Source organism: Clinocottus analis, unplaced genomic scaffold (assembly GCF_023055335.1).
Source record: "Clinocottus analis isolate CAN_PGR_092001 unplaced genomic scaffold, fCliAna1.0.p SCAF_6, whole genome shotgun sequence".
NCBI classification, from domain to species: Eukaryota; Metazoa; Chordata; class Actinopteri; order Perciformes; family Cottidae; genus Clinocottus; species Clinocottus analis.
The window spans coordinates 3561166-3582346 of record NW_027176218.1 but is presented as its reverse complement, the minus strand read 5'-3'; the positions used below and the strand labels follow the sequence as shown (position 1 = coordinate 3582346).

At 45.7% G+C, this 21181-nt stretch overlaps 1 protein-coding gene across 2 annotated transcripts in view; it reads right to left on the bottom strand.

Moving 5' to 3' along the window:
• lingo1a (leucine rich repeat and Ig domain containing 1a) overlaps positions 1–21181 on the bottom strand; it is a 117761-nt gene that overhangs the window by 15061 nt on the left and 81519 nt on the right. Inside the window, exon 1 of one of the 2 annotated variants that reach the window (XM_068603370.1) lies at positions 10133–10754. The exons of the other annotated variant lie outside the window; for it this stretch is intronic. The gene's annotated coding sequence lies outside the window, so the exon portion shown is untranslated. Of the gene's footprint in view, positions 1–10132; positions 10755–21181 lie in introns of those variants that run through there. 2 annotated transcript variants of the gene reach the window in all.

Here is a 21181-nt window from a genome sequence, read left to right as displayed (position 1 = left end):
TAAAAATGAATCACCTGATTGCATATGCAAACGAAAATCAAATGAAATGGCGCCCGTTGAGGCATGCGGACTGATTGTAAATGAATTGTCCGAAGGCTGCAGCGCCGCCGGGTTATCGATTCATCTTCCTGCCGCGGAAATATGCCGGACAATTGACACACAGAGGGAGTTAAAGAGGGATTGTATCTGATACACAAGCTTATAACCATATGGTCCAAACTGAATATACTCTATTGATTTTTTCCAAAAAAAAACCCTACATCATAGCTCGTCAATGAATCCTGTTATTCCCACTTTCAACATCCAATATTTATCATTTTCTTCCCTTTTTTTTTTTTTACGACTATCATTTCACTAAAACCTGCTTCATGTCAATGACTTTTTCTTTCCCCAAACGACAGCGCGGCGCCGCAGCCCCGGTCGACCCCACCGTGGCTCCAGTGCAGAGATAGGGGAGTTTAATCCATGTCCTCTGAGAGATCGCCCAGAAAGATGAAGCCTTAATTAGCCAGATAAAATCCCACATAATGGCGCTATTGATATCGGCTGGGAAATGAGGACTAAGCAGGACCCCCCCCCCCACCAAAAAAAAACCCCCAACAAAGACGACTGTATATAAAGATGGCTGCGATGGGCTTGGGAGAGTTAGAAAGTCACTCCAGCATTGTCTCACCAATCCACCTGCTCCAGATTCTCTCATAAGAAGCTTAGAGGAAAATGCTGACCTTCATATAATCAAAGATTGTAACGGAGGAAAAACAACAACAGTTTTTTTTTTTTTTGTGGAGTACTTAAGCAATAGCACTCATGGGAGGTTCGAGCAATTAAAGGCAAAATTACTTGACTAAGCTGTCCTCGCATCCTCCCGTTCCCTCTCTCGGGTTCCCTGTAGTCTGAGAGGAGGTCATGAAGATAGCGAAAGGAATAGAATCGCATCTCACTAGCGCCGCTAATCCTGAGGGTACCGGAGGGTGCCGAATCGCAGTTTTAGAAAGACAATCTAGGTATTCTGCGCGCGACGCGCGGATCAATGACAAGGTGACCCCGCGTGGTAACAGCAGACGGCTTCACGGTTGGCAAAGACGCTGCGAAATCCCTCGTCACGCGCGTCGAAAGAAGTTTCTCGATGCTACGTTTTTAGCGGACGCTCATATAGCGACGACACGTGCGTGGATCGCCATCTCTCCGGATGTCCGTCCTCGATCTACCGAGCCAGGAAGTGAGATGCGCTCCGGCGCTCGTGCTTTAATTAATGAGCTCGACTGTCTCCTTCCTTTGTGTGCATGCCGACAGCTCGTGGACGCGGGGTTTTTTTTGCCGTCTTTGTAGTCTTGTCATGTTAGCCTTGTTGCGATGTAGCTTGGATGACATTTACAGAGGAGACGTGAAGCCGACGCTGCAGAAAACACCGGAAAACTGTGCTGGAATCCAAAAAAACTGGATGATTAAACGCGATCATATTTAAAGACTCGACATGGGGGGGAAGTAACAGGAAAGATGCATCATCAAACAAACGCCGTCCTACCTGAGGGCTGCAAAACAAAGTGTGTGTTGCACTGACGAGGTTCGAATGTGAATGTCTTTTGAATGTTGCATTTAAGTAAATTTACCCAACTTCCTCCGCACTTCATTTCTCCAACGTCGGGATTTGCTGCTTTTCTTGGCCAGGAAAAAAAACAAACACATGAATCCCGAATGGCCAGACGAATTGTTGCTTTTTTTATTTCGACATTAAAAACAGTGACGGCGGAATGCACGGGAGGAAAGCGCTCGGCTAATATCCGTGCTAAATCTTGCTCATATTTTCCTTATTGCCGTTTCACTCATTATGTCCATTACGGTCGGAGCGAGCGCGAGAAAATGCAACAATGCTGAATTATTTATTTGGCATTTGCATATCTACCTCGGGATCAGGGTGAGGGCAGGTTGGATTATTGGAGGGGAGATTACTCCCGAGGTTTATTTTTTTCGAGTATAATGTAAGAACGCATTGCCTCCCCATCGGAAGCAATGTTTTAATGCACAGTGAGAGTTACGCCATAGTTCATGCATTAAGACGCATTACGTTTATCCGACCTTAAAATGACTCATTTTGTCAAACGGACGACTGTGACTCAGTGGTTAGCATGCCCGTTGCTCAATCAAAACATCGGTGGTTCGAGTCCCGGCTCCGCTGTCCTTGTGTCCTTGAGCAAGACACTTGACCCTGAACTGAAATGTAAGTCGTTTTTTTCGGACCTTAAAATGACTCATTTGGTCAAAGGGCAACTGTGGCTCAGTGGTTAGCATGCTTGCCTTCAATCAAAACATCGGTGGTTTGAGTCCCGGCTCCGCTACCCTCTGCCCTTGTGTCCTTGAGCAACACACTTGACCCTGAACTAAAACTCAAGTCAGTTTTTTCGGACCTTAAAATGACTCGTTCAGTCAAAGGGCGACTGTGGCTAAGTGGTTAGCATGCCTGTCGCTCAATCAAAACATCGGTGGTTGGAGCCCCGGCTCCGGTACCCTCTGTCCTTGTGTCCTTGAGCAAGACACTTGACCCTGAATTGTACAGAACTAAAATGTAAGTCTCATTGCAATAGCGTTTTGTCTTTACACCTTTAAAATGAGTTCCCTTTGCGTAATCAGCCATAAGATGGGAAAGGGTTGAATTGCCTGGACCGTCTCCCTCGCCCCACATCAGCACCCTGCGGACTCTCCCTCTCTTTCCCTCTCTCCCTCCCTCTCTCTCCCTCTCTCTCTTCCCCCCCCCCCCCCCCTCCCCCTCCCCACAGGTTCCCTAAACTACTTTGCACTTCTGTGGCGGCGCGTCACTCGCCCCGCGCTCCAACAAGGTCAAATGCCATTTCATTTTCTCGCCTTTGATCGCCGCCTGGCCCTTTCATCAGTCCCCATGCGCCCACGCCCTCCTCCACCTCCTCCACCAGCACAGTTCCACCGCTTTAAATGCTCCTCCCGTCCCCCGACATCGGGAGTGTGACTGTCAGGAGCCAGAGTTAGAATCTGTCTCTCCAGAGGAAATACATAAGCAATCAATCAACTCCAACTTGTCAAACTCGTAATGTCAGAGGTTTGCTTTTAGAGAGGATTAAAAAACACTGCAATGTGCATTTAGGTGTGGCATACATCTCAAAGGCTTCTGCCAGTAATCCGGCTTTCCCTGCTTTTGAATGAAGCGCTCTGCATTCTGTTCTCCTGAATGCGAGCTGGATCAGAGTGACTGAATGAGGCTCTACCAAGGAGGCTGTGTGTGTGTGTGTGTGTGTGTGTGTGTGTGTGTGTGTGTGTCACGTGTGTTGTCCTGCAAAGTTCCTCTAAAATATGCTATAAGAGATGACATGTGCATTTCTCTGCCTTGGGGATTAAGATGGTGGCGTCCCCTGATTTGAATATGGGAACATGTCACTCCTCCGTCTCTGTTTTTATTGAATAAAAGGCCAAACGCCTCCCAAAATCCTTCAACGCATTGATATTGTCCTGACCTCATTACTCATTATTCATCTGTTAAATCTAGTGTGTTATGTTTTACAGATCAATATCACCAAGGTAAAGAACATGACATAAACTATGGATATGCCACAAATGTAGAATTATCCCGATCTTAGTAATATTCAATCATAATAATACATGTAAATGTGACACACTAATATACTCGTATACTTAAACAACCATGTGTAGGTTAACATTGAATGGTGTCAAATGATTCATATGTACTGAGTATGAAGTCAAGTTGCTTAATTTCCTTGATTGTTTTCATTACGTCATCATTGAACTCTCGGTTTTGGGACGCTGGTCAGACTAAAAAAGCAATTTGGACACGTTAAGTTTGTCTGTGGTAACTTGATAAGGATTTTTCATTATTTTGTTACACTGCTGGAGCACAAATGACGATGTTTGCATGAAAAAAAAGGAATGAAAATAATTATTAGTTGCAGGATGTCTCAACGCTCGCAGTGTTCATACTTTTCATGTTTCAGAGCTTCTCTATTGTTGGTCGGACTCATAAACAGTCAGAACGCGGCGCTTATATGTCAGAATATATCAAACAATGGGCACATCCCAGTTGACATAATCACAGTATTACTTTTCCAAGATATGGGACATATTGACTGACAGAACACGTCGGTCAGGTTGAAACACAGATCATCCAGATCCCATTAATGTGGACGTGAACACACGCAGTGACACAGCACAAGTTCCCCGTAATGTCTCCAAGAACTGAGACGGCCACGTCGATCTGGAGGTGAGATTATTGTTGCTTCTTCGTGTCTAGCAAATAACGTCTCCCCATGCCACCCGGCCCGGTCGATAACCTGAAATCTGACCCCTTGTTTCCTCCGTGCACTTTAGCGATCTCCTCCATCGACAGTATTAGCAGTTCTTTGTTACAATGTTCTGTCATTCCTCTCTCTCTCTCTCTCCGCGTTGACAGCGAGTGGGTGGAAGAAAGCTGGAGAGAGAGACAGACAGACAGACAGACAGACAGACAGACAGGGCTTCTCTGGGAGTTAAACAGAGAGAGCGAGATGGAGGGAGAGCACCAAAGAGATAGAGAATGTGAGCTTTTAGGGACCTAAAAGCCTCTGCCTCCTTTATACCTCAAAGCAAAGGCCCCTGTTGTCTTGCATCACATGATGAATGGTGGAGCAGGGGGCGTCAATGGATGAAAAGCACCTCCACGCGTCGAACCAAAGGAGAGTATAATGGGCTTGAAGCACATTCAAAATATTTGAATGATCGGAGAACACTTTAATCCATGTATCACAGAAGGTAGCCTTTCTGTATGTACAACGTGGCAGCATTTGAAGAGGCGTGTTTCTAATGAATGCTAATGGCACGAAGTGGCTGTTAATGGCCGCATGTTGAGTGCCGTGAAATAGCAACAGCAACACAACAAGATCCTCTGATATCATAGGAGGGGGAGGGGGAAGCCGGCGTCGATGATGACAACTTCACTTCCAAGTAGATCCTCGGCCGGCCTACTACACGGAGGAGTTGAGGGTGCTAGCGCGCGACCTAAACGCCGGACTCGGTGAACTCTGGAGCTCCACGGGGTTTTCCAACAGCCATTACATCGAGGGGAGGTCGGGGCAGAAACACAAATCTTGCTCCCACTTAGAGGGAACACGTAACTCTCTCCATTCAAGTGTGGCTGCGCGAGCTTCTGTTTTCCCACCAACGGGGGTTTTCCAGCCGGCCGCTGATGAGCACCCAGCCTGAATGGATGCTTTCAGCGGAGCAGATGCGACGCATTGTCATTTTCGCAGCACAATACCAATCATTACCACTGCGAGACAATCCATTCAGACCTCGGAGTTACAAAATGCGTGCGCGCGAATATCAAATGGGACAATGGCCTTCCCGATGGAAGGGAAGGCCATTGTAAACAACAACATGGATATGGACAAAACACAGCACATCGGATGCTTCGTACTGATGTAGAGAAATAGGTGACGTTGACGTGTGCGTTTTGCCGCTTACTGCAGCAACTTGTATTCACGTGCTGAGGCTCTGGTTTCCTGTCTCGAGCTGTCAGCGTGAGGGCAGCGAACGCCTCCGGCGACGTGATTTGCAGCCCTCCAGCGACTTAGGAGTCGCGTACGTGCCAATCGCACAATCAATCTGAAAGATGGTTGTCTGAGTGCAAGTCTGCCTGGCAACAGGGGCGTCGGCCCTGATTTGTCCCTACAGCAGTGAACGCACATGTCCTCTCCAGAGGGTTGGCGAGGAGCTTCGGTAAGCACAACAACACCTCCCCGACGCTTGACCCAAAACCTCCTCCACCGTTTTTTTTGTTTTAATGACGCATCCTCCAAGGGGACTCCAGGTGGTTTGCGGCAGGATGCTCTTCCAACCGTGGCGCCGATTCGTGGCTCGCATATCTCTTTAACGCACAGAGTTAAGAAGATCATTTTTATTGGAAGCTGGAGGCAAATTCAAGGGGGATCATCAACGTGCTGGCAGTGATCAAGCAATATTTGAATAAAATCCATATGGATGCTGTATTTATATGCAGACTTAGGCGGGTCAAGGCTTATGGAGGCAAAGTACTCCGAGCACACTCTCGCCGAGAATCCATTTTCTGCCGTCTGTTGCCATTCGTAAACGTGATAATCCCGGCTTTTCTTGGTGGACACCTTGATTTTTCACACGGGCATAAAAAAAAGGTGAAATCGCTCTCTCAACACGGAAGCAGATCAGCGTTAGCTTTTCTTACATTCATCCCGTGGTGAATGTGAATGCAGTGTTCTGGCGTTCATTGAAAATGCCCTTCGGCTTTCTTCCATTCACAGTTGGTCACTTACGATATTCTTGCTTTTTTTTCTTCTTCCTTTAATTGCTGCTTTTAAATAGAATGAGGCCCGACACATTTGTCAAACAGCCACTCAGAAATAAATGCCAAGTCACAGGAAGTGGTGGATATTTCTTTATAGCCATATTGGAGCCTACTAGAATTATTTGGTATGAATACAAATATGATATTTGGAGCTTTGTGGCCTGTATCATCGCCGTGATACATAAAACGCCACCTACTTTGTGTGAATTCTGGATTAGGGTACACAATAATTACGTTAATGTTTTTCACCACCACAAGATTAAGGGCAATGCAATCACAGTTGGACAAATTACATTCCAGAAATGACACGGTGAAAGCCGCTATCGCTCTGATGAAGGTAAAATGGAGGGCAAAGCGTTGGCTGCGGGCCCAAATGTGTGTTTATACCGTGCAGTATCCGCTGTAGGAACCCGGACCACATCAATAGATACTCAACAGAGCTTTGTTAGAGCGGCGCGATTTGTTTTCGTGCCGAGAGCATGAAGCGTTTTGGATTCTTGATCATCCAGAGGCCTGAGAGCCGTTGACCATTGTGAGAAGAAGCAGCACTTTACGGACACTTTCGCTAGGAAGCATCCACAGGTCGTGAGTGGAGAATAGAGGACATCTGGCTCCATATTGAGAAAACAATCGAAAGGTTTTTCATTACAATTTGGGGGAATAAGTGACATAAATATTCGTTGATACTGCTTTAGATCTTTTTCAGTCCTGCGGTCGATACCGAGTACCGATCAGATACCAGCGTTTAATTAACAAGCTGTGAGCCTGGCTGTGTGGAAGTGAGTAGGATCATTGTTGTTCGTGTAAAGCAATACCAGGCGTGACTTCAACGGCTTTATTCACACCGGCAAATACGAAAATGGGAATTTACTTTATTGCCGCTTCCTGATCTGCCCGTTGTCACTGATACCCGATGCACATGTTCGAGTCAGTATTGAGCAGTTATCCGATGTCGGTATCAGTGTCTCCAGCATCCCTAAAAGTATATATATATATATATATATATCTCACGCTCAAAGGGATGGCACGACCGAGCCTTCAAAGAAACGCTGGTGACATGCAGCTGCTCTGTTTGCTTATCTGTGTCAAAAAGCCATCCGCCAAGGACAACAGCGACTTGTGAACAAGAGCCGCCCTCCCCCATCAAACGGCTACTATGATCCCACTGAGGGGCCTTTTGTAAACATGCCATCCGGCCCTGGGCATCAATGTATTAAGGCGGTTGGCATCAAGTGGAATGGCAGCCGGGTCCTTTTTTTTTTTTTTCACGAAGACGACATAATTGCCTTGGCTGGTTGGAAAAGCTCCTCGCACTACTGTGCCATTGTCGAATTCTGTAGGCGCCACGGCCTCACCACTGGGAGCTAATAAACACCTTGTCGGTGCAGTTAGGTGTCAGCTCTACACCCAGGGTGTGTGTCTCTAAGAGACGCAACTCGCACGTCACGGACCGCCGTTGCGCCCCGCTCTGGAAACACCCGGCGGTCGCCCGCTGCGTCGCGAGGAAGGCGATCAGTCATCGCGCGCTAACGGGCGGCGGTCCGCGCCGTCGCCGCCCACTCCCCGTCTCGACCGCTCCTCTGCCACCTCGGGTGGGCCGGCGAATCCTGCAGGAGAAGCTGATTTCTTCTTCACGAGTTATTAAAATGCGGCGCATGCGCTCCGATTGGTTTGCTACGCCTTCCTTTTCTGCATGTGATCGAATTACAAACATGCCTGGATGTCACCATACTTCATGGAGATGTAATGCTGTTATGAGGGAGCGCGATTTCCCCGTGACATCCAATCCTCTGTGTTATATCTGGCCACAGAGGTTCGGCTTATTGCAAACATTGATCAGCGTGACGTAATTCAATGTAGAATGTCAACAGCAGCATAATGTTGTGGAGGCGGGAGGCGGAGGCGGAGGGTCTGTAGCCTCCAGCGGGGCAGAGGTGAATCCTATTGCCGACACTTGGATCGCCAAGGTCAGCGGCCGCACATTTGTTCAATGAAGGCGGCCGGGGCGTCTGGACAAAGCGGATGGAAACGACCTCGGCAGCCCGCTGGCTGTTGCGAGGCGGCCATGTTTGAGAGTCAGCAGCATCCCGATCATCAAAAAAGGCGAAACCTAAACCTAAAGTACGACGAGGCGAGACGAAGAAAGTCGAAAACTACAATGCGGTGAGCGTTATCGGCTTCAAATGGAGTACATCTGGTGTGATAAGTTCACAGAAGTCACAGTTGAGGGCTACAAAGAGACCTTCCAAGACCCAGCAGATGGGAAAAACAATAATAATAAAGAGAGTGAATAACCCTCCGGGGGGAAACAATGAACTCGGGATGGGCTATAATGCACGTACGGAGCCTCCTGTGCCACACCCTTTGCCCCGGCATCTGTGTGATATCTCAAAGTGCATCGAGCTATCTATCATCTCGGATGGTGAGCCCAGATAGAGCCGAGAGAGGCTGCTGCTGCTGCTGCTGCTGCTGCTGCTGCTGCTGCTGCTACGGGAGGCTGCTCCTGTTCTATCTGGCTGTCCGCTCCCTCCGGCTATTTATAACCAATAGAGCTACAGCACTTTATGAATGTCCGCGGGCGCAGCATCACACAGTCTCCTGATACTCTGCCACAACTGTTTTGGTGTGTCATTAGAAGAGGTAGTGCCGGGGAACAAAAAAAGAATTAAAAAAGGGTGGGGTGTGGGTGTGTGGGGGTACATTTCAGGGGGAAGATGGAGGGGGGGGGGGGGGGGGGCAGTCACATATTATCCTCTGCAAACGCCGCCTTGAATAACAAACAGCAGACGGCGTGTGGCACCGCAGACGCACACAAGTTTCACCCAGAGTCCTGTGCAGTCTCAGCTATATATAGATCCCATCACTTGCTACCCCCCCCCCCCCCTCTCCCTCCTGAAACCCCCTGAATTAAAACAAAATTCCAAAGTCATCACGTGAGGATCAATGAAATGCACGACTCCTTTGCAGCAGGATGCTCTGCTTTTAGACGATCTCGCAGATAGCCATCTTTTTGCAGATGAATAAAATGGCATATGGGGAGGATCACGACCGCCTCGCACTTCCACACAATGAGAAGTGTTATCTCAGCACAGCCTATACGTGGCCAAATAAAGGCTAGATTAAGATAACATTTTTGCAATTCACCCCTCATTCAATCCCCTCGCGCACACACACACACACACACACACACTCCCCATTCTCTCTGACACACGCATACACTCACATTCGCGGGACAATTACATTTGATTAATGGCTTAAGCCTTCTTCCTCCCAGACAAGCGCACATACACGTAGAAAAAGGAGCAGACAAAGCAGATTAGACTGTCAAAAAAAAAAAAGAGCTACGGATAACACACATCTGTGAATCCATCTCGAATGTGCGAGTATTGGATGCAGTTTTACCTGCAGAGGACGCGCCTAACCACACACACACACACACACACACACACACACACACACACACACACACACACACACACACACACACAAGTCCCCTGTTCGCGTCTCTGTCCTGTCAACCGGTTCTGCCCACAACCGAAAGCGGACTTGCAGGGACATTTCAGCCGGTTTGACATTTGCGATGAGTTTTGGGGGAAAGCGTCTTTTCCGGATCGGTGTCAAATTGGAGGAAAAACGTCCCTCACATGATGTCAAAGTAGCCCAGAGAGACCGCTGCGTTCTGGATATCCTCGTCTCCAAACCTCGGCCTCAGCCCACACCAATAAACTGCGTCGACATGAGAGTAAACAGCGAGGACACTAAGCCCCTCCGCTGCGCTCTTAATCGGACACTCACCTGCTGTATCCTTCACTGCTTCCAAGCATCCTTTCGCATTGCTCCCCGACGGCAACTCCCAGCCCGCGACACTCAGATGAAGACGCACTATCTATAATCTCAAGTCCATCGCCTTGAAAGACAGCTTGGAGAAAGAAGAAGAAAAAAAAATGTAAAAAAAAATAAAGAAATAAATAAAAAGAAGAAGACCGGAGGGTCGAGAGAGAACAGAGCGCCGTTTCTCGCGGATTCCCAATGAGTTGCTCCACCACGGCAGCGCCGCGGCTCTCGGGTGACAGCTGTAGTTAAAAACACGCAGCCCACACGCACGCACGCACGGACGGACGCTTTCCACGGCGCGATCCTCCCCTCGGTAATGGGACTCCCCGCGTGCGCCCTAAACTCGCGTCCGATGGCGAGTGTGGAGAATAAAAGGAGCGACGCAAACGGAAGGAAGGGAAAGAGAGGGAGGGAGAGAGAGAGAGAGCGAGGGGGCGAGAGATATGGAGAGAGAGAGAAAAGAACAACTCCCACGCACAGTTCCCGATGCAAGCGCGCAGTTCTCGCTGCTTGATGCAGTCTCTCTCCACCGCCTCGCGCGCACAACACTGTGCGACTGGCTGTCGTCAGCGGCGCAGGCGATCTGGATGCTGAGGGGAGGGACGCACTCTGCCCGGTATCCTACTCAAGTGTGTGTGTGTGTGTGTGTGTGTGTGTGTGTGTGTGTGTGTGTGTGTGTGTGTGTGTGTGTGTTTGCCCATATGCGTTTTTGATCAGCGCGCGCATGCGGCGCGTCCACTTTGCCGCGTTGTGTGTTTAGACTGCGCGTTTTGTTCCCCGGTCCCTTATCATGTGTCCAGATTTTGTCTGCCTTCCTTGATCGCAGCCCCCAACCCCTTTTCCCAAACACCTCCTTGTTATAGCGCGCGCACGCAAGATGCACGGGCACGCGCGCACGCACAAAAAACACAGAGGATGCCTTTCGAGGGCGAAGTGAAACGACGACATGCAAATGTCTCACCGACAAGCTGCTGGCGTATGAAACATTAAATCACATTTAAGTCTCAGAGACTGGAGGGGGGGGGGGGGGGGGGTCTACAAGACAAGTAGCAGTTCCTGTTTTGAGAGCCTGATGGCACTGTGGGCTTCAGATACTGCAGACAAACACTCACTCACACACATTCACAACACACAGGCACACCATGCATGTTTCATACCTCACCCCCTGTCCATCTCCTGTGATTTCTTTTTTTTCTTTCTTCTTTTTTTTTAAAAATCAGTCTGCGATCCCAGGGGGCTTTAAGAAGCAGGGAGAGTAAATATTGCATCTCAGCCAAACTCTACTCTGGTCCAGTCCTCTCTTTTCTCCCCGTTCTCATTTCATTGTGTTTGCTGTGACGACAGAGTGAGAGAAGCATCAGGATGATGTCGTCGCTGTGCGACGACTTGATCTCCTTAAATGGTCACATCGTGGCATCGACGCAGGATCAATTGTGTTCCCCCGTTTTTTAAAATGCATTTGTGTAGCCGGGCTGAGGAGCTGGGACTCATTTGTAACCATCGCCCATGCTGTGCATTGATTAGCTGAGGTGTGTGTGTGTGTGTGTGTGTGTGTGTGTGTGTGTGAGAGAGGACAGCAAATGGGATGGATTCCTTCTCTCACCCATGAGAGGGCCCTGGTTGGTTATTAGCCCCGCTGCACGTCGGTTTGATGGTGATTTCATTCGCGGGAACAAGGACTCGCTCACTCGTTGTTGCAGTCTGAAGTGTTGAGGTCGTCTCGTTTGAATCTTTCATTCATTCATTCATTTGGGCGTTTTTGGAAGGATGAGAGGACGGCAACAAGAGGCCGGTCCAATTAGAATTTCACCGCGGCTCGATCAGACGTCGCCGCTTTAACATGAAGAAAATCCTCTCTGGCATTTGGTGTGATTTCCCAAAACAAAACAAAAAACACACAGACTTCTGTGATGTAGTATACTCCAGCACATTTAGATGTCCTTTACTTGTAGTCATCATCCTTTTCCTGTCATTAGTGGGATTTTGCGTGACTGTCATCACGTCTGTACTATGTATTACATTGTTTTGTGTGATTTTCAGTGAAAGCAGTCCGGGCTCTACAGTACGCTTCTTTAATTTTATATTAGGATTTTTTGAGGATTTATTACACAATTACACTCTGCTATCTAGTACCATATGGTTCTTTGGCCTCTGCCCGTATATTATAACCCTTTATGGTTCTTGGTGGAACTTTAGCGGGTTCTTATGATCATGGAAAACCCGAAGAAGTCAGGGAATAAAAAAAAGGTTATTTCCAGGCCTGAAAAAGTCCCTGAAAGAAATAAAATCCCAAGAGTTTGGGAAAAGACATGGACATTTGTTATATTAATGTTCATTTACGCTGAGTTAGAAATAATATATATATATATATATTTTTAAAACACTCAAAATAAAAGCAGGCGTACATACAGGCATCTATATAAATATTTATTCTTTTAATCAAACTATTGTCTATCAATTATTTATGTCATTTAATGTATACTATATGATTTAGTATTCTAAAGTTAGTTTAAATACTAAATTATATCACTTGTCCATGTACACAACGAAATGTTTGGTCGTGGAAATTTGGTTTAAAGTGATGGAGATCCATCACTTTAAGGCAACCGGTTCAGTCGTAGAACCTGCGCCCTTCAGGGAGGAACCCTGTGGAACCTTCGAGGAATCGAGACGATCTCTATGTACGCAGCGCTGGAGCTGAAATGAATTATCACACAACTTCTAATTGGCACCGATCGACACCTTGCTTATGAAACTGCTTTCAGCATCAGTTCCACCTTTTTAAATAGCACTTGTGTTTTAGACGTCTGCACTAGCAAAGTGCTATTCTTGCCTCTTTTTTTGCTTTCATTTTAAACGACACATTGCATTTTTATACAACCAGTTGTGTGTTTACGTCAGCTTTTAGAACAAAAATCCTTTAACTTTATGTTATTTAAAAATCGCTGTCCTGAAGTACTTGCCTTTTTTATTTGAATAAAGCGTGCAGAGGAGTCTAAAAAACAAGGAGTTTAAATATTTCATGTGTGACACTGCGGACAGTTCGCTATGTATGCATACAACTGAAAGGGACTGGCATGTTAGCATGTGATCTAATTACCAGCAACTGACTTATATCCTTTACCTTTAACAAAACAAAAGAAAAGATTAGCAGAGTAACTCAGGCATTTAATTAAAATGGCATTTCATGTCTCCTAACAATCCAACACACTCATCGCGTGCATACACTCGTAGCCTACGACAGAGTAAATGCCACCAAAGTAGTTGTCTGGTTAAAACGTGTCTCTGTCTTCCTGCCATCCTCAAGCTTTCCCGCACCGACCCTCAGAGCAACTTAAGCCACTCAGGCATCACGGCTACATGTGAATGTCATCAGCATCAGTTCACGCATGGCCAAAGCCCCCCGTGCTATGAATTCAGGGTATTTTCTCTGTGTTTTAGAGATGTTTCCCAGCACCTGGCCGTGAAACCGCTCCTTCGAGGAGGAGGAGGAGGAGGACTTGGGCTTCTTCTTTTCCAGATCAGTAAACTATACCCAACCAGAGTCAAACTACTATTAAAAAATTCTGGCAGCTAGCAGCTAAATGTACGCACGACACGGAGGAGGAGGCAAACAACAGCACCAGCGCTGACCAAGCTAACGGTGTTTATCTGAGGGGCTAGCGTCGGTTGAAGCGGGGTAATCAGCGTAGCCGTTGAGCACAGTGTAGCGCGGGTGCCAGTTTAACTGCATCTTCTTTTCCAGATCAGTAAACTATACCCAACCAGACGCAAACTACTCTATTCAAACATTCTGGCAGCTAGCAGCTAAATGTACGCACGACACGGAGGAGGCAAACAACGGCACCAACGCCGACAGAGCTAACGGTGTTTATCTGAGGGGCTAGCGTCGGTTGGAGGGTGGCTAGTTAGCTTTTAACTGCATTTGTTGGTCATATTGCAGACATTTCTTAAGATGCATACATAAAATAGGTCTTTTGCATTCAACCCTCCTTAATAAGAGGAGCTGCTGAAAAAAGCGCCCGGCTAAAAGTGCGTGTGAGCTCTGTCATATTCATGCAATGTGCTGTAACTCTCTTACGTCGTTCCTTCTGGTCACATGACATTATTACTTCTGACCAAGGGGATCCTCCTCTGTTGCTCTCACGAAGGTTTCTTCCTTTTTCCCCATGAAATTTGTATTTGTGATATGTGGATATTCATTCAGTGCTCAGGTAAACGTCACTCCACTGTGTCGCTCCACGGCAAGTAGTAGTTTGCGGCTGCATTAATGAACTGTATTCAAGATATAGCATCTAAACAAGTGAATGAATCCAAAGAAAAAGCTTTTCAAATGGATGACAAATTCAGATTTCAGCAGCAAGGGTGAAGTTATCTGGAGTGTGTCGCTGCTGGATGGATAAAACCCAGAAAGAATGGGGTTAAGAATGAGGTTGAAAGTTAGCTTTGGCAGGATGCACTTCACAGGGGGGAGGCGAAGAGGCTAAGTCTGTGGTGTCTCTCTCTCTCTTTTTCTCTCTCTCTCTCTCTTTCTCTCTCCCCCCGCCCGCGTCGTCTCCTTCCTCGCCGCCCCGCTAAGAGCTGCAAACAACAACAGAGGTAACAATGGATACCTCGTGACGCCACGGGCTTTGAAAGCATCGCATCAATAATTCATTTGTTCTGCTGTGCTCCTCAACACCGGCACGCACGCTTGTCCTTAATCTTCTTTTTGCCACACTAGGTTGTGCGATGTCTGTCACTCTTGACTCTTAAAAAGTTAATGGTTCTGTGATGAGATGATTAAATAACCATTTGCTTGTTATGATGGAATCGTTTCCCTCTGTTGTTCGGCAAGTAAATGCTTTTCCATGCCAACCCGCGAGCCCGTCATTCAAGCAATTACGCTTTATTGATAAGCTCCACCTTTTAATGAGCGTCAAGCTTATCGTCACATTCAGACATTCAGCATCATTTTCTCTGCGTTACCAGATTAAATTCTGGTGTTTGGGATGTTTTCCCCAGACAATAGGGGACGAATTGTCTTTTTCCTGTTTGATCCTTTAGATTGTACAGATGTTAATGATATTTTTGTTGATGAAGTACAGAAATAAAGTGCAGAAAAAGTACAGCGAGCAGTGCTGTGCTCAAGGTACAGCACGCGCCGGCTCTAACAGATGGCTGCACCGGACCGCTTTTATAGCACAATACTTTATGATGCATCTCTTGAAGGGCTGAGGCTGGAAAATACACTCTGCAGGTGGGCTGACATATTTCACCAGCAAAGATGGATATGAAAGTGTCAACGAAGGGTTTCTAGATAAGCATTCCAACTGGTTTTTTTTATTTTATGCGAGTGAGGTTTTTTTAAAAATTTTTATTCTCTTTTATTCTAAAGGTCTCTTATTCTAAAAGCTTTTGACTTTTATATTGAGGTTCAAACTCAAATGTGGTGTATAGCACAGGATTCAGTCTGCTCTTGGTAGAGAGGAAGTCAGCTAAACCCTCCTGCTGAGAAGAAGTAAACACACAATCTGCTCTAACCACAAAATGGACCTTTATCAATATATTTGATGTAGTTTCTTGTGTTCTTTCCTTTTCAGCAGCATGTCAACACAAGTGAGTCTCTTCCTCTTTACTCTTAAAGCTCTGTAAAGTCAAGTTAGTTTCATTCCTGCAGCCCAATATCACAGGCACTTCCTCAAGGAGCGTGCAATGTAACCATGTATTGATTCTAGACTTCGCAGCCGAGTTAAACGTTGTGATTTCAGGGCCGTGGACAGCGTCAGCCACCGGCCGACTTTAAAAAAAAAAAAATTCTGTTCAGCACCACGGACGGAGCCAGACGGAGGCCGACGGGTCCACAGCCACGGGAAAAGCTCAGATACAGTCGAGCCACATGAATCCTCCCTTTTCTTCATTCATCCCCGTCAACAACAAGGACAGACGCTCTTTCCTGCTGCAGGAAAACCCAGATGTTCTGCCCCCGGGTGTGAGAGGGTTAATGTCAAAGTCAACGTGATGCAGTCTTTTGCAATGAATGCAAGACTCAGGAAATATAAAACGCCTGGTAGGTGGAAGTCAAAGTGACAGGCAAAAACACGCAATCGAGGATTGATATTGTAAATATACGTTTATGATCATTTTGGAGGAAATCAACAGACATTTAGTGTATAAACTGCTGACAGCGGGTCTGTTTACTAAAACCCAACTGGACAACAACTGGAAGTATCTAATGGTGGGAGAAGTATTAAGATACTTAAGTTAAAGTAGTCGAGGCAGAGAAGTATTTTACTTGAGTACAATGTTTTGTTTCGGTACTTTGCTTTAACTTTACACTTTGACTACATGTCGCAGGTAAATATTGTACTTTTTACACTACATTTATTTGATTGTACAGTTACTTTGGGGATCCAATCAGTGATACAACATATAATCAAAAAATAAAATATGACATATTGTTATTGATTAAGTTACGCAGCACTAGATATATTTATATATACATTGATTTAACAATAATTACAATCCAATAAAGTATTATATTGTTTTGAAATGTGCATGCTGCATAATGAATACCATGACCTTTGCTGCTAATAATATTTTGATGCTATTTCAGGTACTTTTACTTACTTTTAAATGAAACTCCTTCATAAAGAATAAAACTATGGAGCCAGAATGGGCTTTGTTGATGTCACACACACACATTTAATATATTAGTTTTTATTATTAACGCAGTAAATTTGCACTGCCAGAGAGCACATTCTAATAATTGTTGGGTTAATCATTTATTGTGGAACAATGCATTGTATTTCATCTGCAAAGTAATCAGTAAATACAGTCCAGGCACCAAATACACGTCCTGCAGTATGAATTACAATATTCATCAAATGTACAGTACATCTGAAGTAGAATAAGATTAAAAACACTTAAACGATGTACCTGAAACTCGTTCTAACACTTTGAAGTACTTGATTAAATACACTTAGTTACTTTCCACCCCTGCGTCTCTTAACATGTTCAAGCTTTTATCCTTTTTTCATCTGTTGCCGGGTTAGATTAACAACTTAATCAATAGTGTTCACCAGCCGTTTGTAAAAGCATCCCGAGCGTTGCCACGGCGCCGCCAATCAATCTCTCATGCTCGAGCCGGCGTGGCCTTTTTAGCGGCGGCCCGACTAAAAGCCTGTGATTTACCACCATCTTGCAACGCGCCTATCCTCCTGACCTTTAAGCTGAGTATGCTTTAGTGTGCACCCGGTGCTTGTTACACTGCAGGACTTTACTCCTGCACTTCCTCGTGGCTTCCTGACCAGACAACAGCCGGACGCTCGCCGCTCTTCTCTGCGCCTCGTCAGTGAGCACGAAGACAGTAACGCTTGTGAGTTGGATGCGACGTAGAGCTTTCTCACCAATGTTGCATTCATATAAACACTATTTTGTCGAGAAGCAATTGTCCTATCATGACATCATAACAATGTTGTGCGACTTCACTTATCCCATTTCATATTTTTACCTCCATTCACTTTCAATTACATTTTTTTCCACCTGCAACATTAACCTTCACTTTTTTGTGTGTTTCACTTTGACATTTCGGCGACAACTATGGGACACGTTTGGTGTCAGTGCAGAGAAGCAGCTTGGATTATTACAATTAACGTGTACTTTTCTTCAAAAGCGCAACATTAGGGGCAACATGCGTCTCCAACAGATATGAAAAAAAAGAAAATGAAATATTTTGTTCTATATTATTAAAAGTAAAAAAAAAAGCATATGTGGCTATAGGGTTTTGTGTTTGTGTGTGTGTGTGTGTGTGTGTGTGTGTGTGTGTGTGTGTGTGTGTGTGTGTGTGTGTGTGTGTGTGTGTGTGTACATATATATGTATATATCATTCTGTACAGTATAAGAAACGCCTGCTGCAGTGAAAAATGGAAAGCAGTGTGTCTGGCGAGGTCGTACGAGGAAACGACCCTCAATGGGTTTTGAATTGCCAAGATCCTGAATAAGCATTGTATTATGGGCTCGCATGCAGCAACCGTGTGTGTGTGTGTGTGTGTGTGTGGGGGTGTGCGTGTGGGTGTGTGTGTGTCTCAAATTGGATCTGGCATTTCTGACATCTAGTTTTACCTTTGCAAATGCACAGCCCACAATACATATTCAAAATCCAACACTAATAACATCCTGTCATGCTGTAAGGGATATTACCGAGGGGCCTGCATGGAGTTTAGGGGCGCTCGTTTTGGGGTTTTTTTCTGCAGCGTGACATCTCTGGCTGAAAGCCATTTAAATGGCCGGCAGTTTGAAGCCGCGACGTTGCAAAAAGGGGCGTCAAACCAACGCGATAAGGAGCCGTTGAGATCACGGAAATGCGTTTGAGACGGCGGGAGCGCACCGGAGGACGGTCTTTGTGTTGTTAACAAAAGACGGAAAAATGAGCCGCCGCAATCACGAGCCAAATTTAATTGCTCATTTATCCGAGGGTTGGACACGCGGAAGGGGAGCTCGCTGCTCGGTAACGCCTCACTCATCAACTCATCAATTAATATCGGGCTGTTTGGTGAACACTGCTGATCCTACGATGAAGAATGAACACGTCGCTGTGGGCTTCCCGTCCAGTGGTTTAGATTCCTCACATAACGGCGGTCAGCAGGCTGCGGCTCTCTCGCCGCCACTCGGCCTCATCGCTGTGCAGGAAGTGCTGCAAAGGAGACCGCCGCTCCCGCGCTACTTGCACACACACCGCTCTGGGCGGACTATCATTCCCATTAAACTAATAACAGTTAGCCTCTTATCTCGCAATGTCTTGGCAAAGTCACTTCCACCCTTGAACAAAACACAATGCCTTTGAATGCTGGAGCTTAATCTATCACCGAGGCCCAAATGAGACCGCGTAATCCTGTGCAATTTGCCTTCTTGTGCTCTCCATTATCACATATTTTTAGTGTACTGTTGTTTTCTGTACACACATTTCTGTTTGTGGGGACAATAATGCCGTTCCTCAACTTCAAGAGGAGGCAGAATGTAATTATTTCTTTCATTTTTCGGCTCAAAAAACCAAAAGCGTCGCAGGATTAAAGTATTCTTACCATGACACTCATCCGGTATGCAACCCACTTACAATTGTGTGTTTGTCATATTATGCACCTATTCAACCATGTATGCAAAATCTATTTCATTGTATTCTCATATCAAAATCCAATAATCAATACTTCCTGGATATGGCGCGTATTTACACGCGCTGGTACTAATCAATTTAAACCATTATGACATCCCCCCTTGACCTTTGACTCCTAGCACAAAGGGAGGTGTTTGTGGAGCCGCAGTCCTCTGTAGCTTCATATGACACGTTTAAGGGCTCCAATCAAATGCAAAGGATTCAATATAAATCCTCATAACTTCATACAAAACAACGAGTCCATTTACCACAGGAATAACCCAGACGCATGTTTGTTACATGGCATAGTGTCTTTTCAGAAAGCACCCGTCTTCACAGACACGAGCACTTCGGGTGTGGAAGCTCGCAGGGTCGACGTGAACTAGACCGACTGGCGACGACAGAGCGACCAGCGGATGGAAGAGAAAAACTGATGCGATGAATTGTCAACATTGACTTTTAGTTCCACGCTGGACACAAAAAGTCACCTCAGTGAAAGTCCGCTGTCCGTTTCCTCTGTGTGTTTGTTTGACCCATCAACCGCCACCCCTAACCGCCCTCTGTGGACTATTTCACAGCGTTTACATTGGCGCCAGTTTCATTCAGAGAGGCTAAAGGGTACTTCTGTCAAACACTGAGGGGCACTGATATTTAATGCTTTTCTAAAGGGGCTTTACTATTTCCTCTTTCTATAAATATGTCATGGAGGACAGCGTTTTGTCAAGGTAAATGTTTTACCCCTGAAATATCATACAGGTCGGTCCAGTCATCGGTGGAGGGTGATCGCTTTGTCAGGCGGAAATTTGTGTTGTTTGCAACCATTCGCGTCTGTGCGTTGACTTTACATGCAAACTACTCGTCCGAAAAACACGCTTTTGGGGATGAATGCAGCATCAGAAGTCTGGTACAGAAGGGTCGCCGGCTTAACCATGACATGCATGCAAAGTCTGAGAGAGACCAGACATAAACATGTCTTATATATCTGATACGTAAAGAAACGTATCGTCTGCATAGAATGAAATGTGTTGTTTTGTTCCTTTCTTGGGAGATTGATGGGAGATGTTATCAGGAGGATGATGAATTTATTGGATGGTGTTTTACTCACACTTTCACATCAGATGTAAATCCAAGGAGAATAAGGTGTCCATCAATATTCCCACTCAATCTGATTTCAGAGACATAACCGCTTGCGATGAGATTACTTTTGAGCCCACCAGGGTGAACCCTGATGAAACTGGTTTTACCTGTGAATTACATACTATGCCAACCTTGATGATGAGCTCTTTGAAGATAACTTAAATTGGATGAAAACTGTATTGTAAAAGGAACTTTTCCCCTCGTAAAAAACAAAAAAAACAAAGTTCAAAACAACACGTCAGTTCCTACAAGAGGTGTCAGCCTTGACAGAGTAATTGGAAAAAAAAAATAGGTCCAATTACATCATCAGTGGCTGACAGGTCCTTTGATGCCGTCTAAATCAGGGTTTTTTTTTTCTTACAGGGAAAAAAGAGCATCAGAACTATTCGCCTGGATGGCAGACACTGATGGAGGGCAGAGGGGGGTTGAGTAATGGCATTATTTCTGTGCTATCACCTTGAGAGTCAGTGGAGTATAATTTGTAATAAAGTCTTGTGAAAGCATTATTTACCTGTCAACATACTATGAATAACTCTTAAGGTCTTAAGGTGGAACAGAGACATTCATGAAGACGCATTGCCAACAGCCCGTCTTCTCTTTACATCATAACATGGATGCTTTCTTTTTTTTTACGTTTTAGACATTTGCAACTCTCGGATTTGAAAATTCAACCATGTTCACCGCAGGTTTCAGGATTCATGTCATTGAATTGGTGTAAAGCAGCTATTGTAATTCAAAAAGGC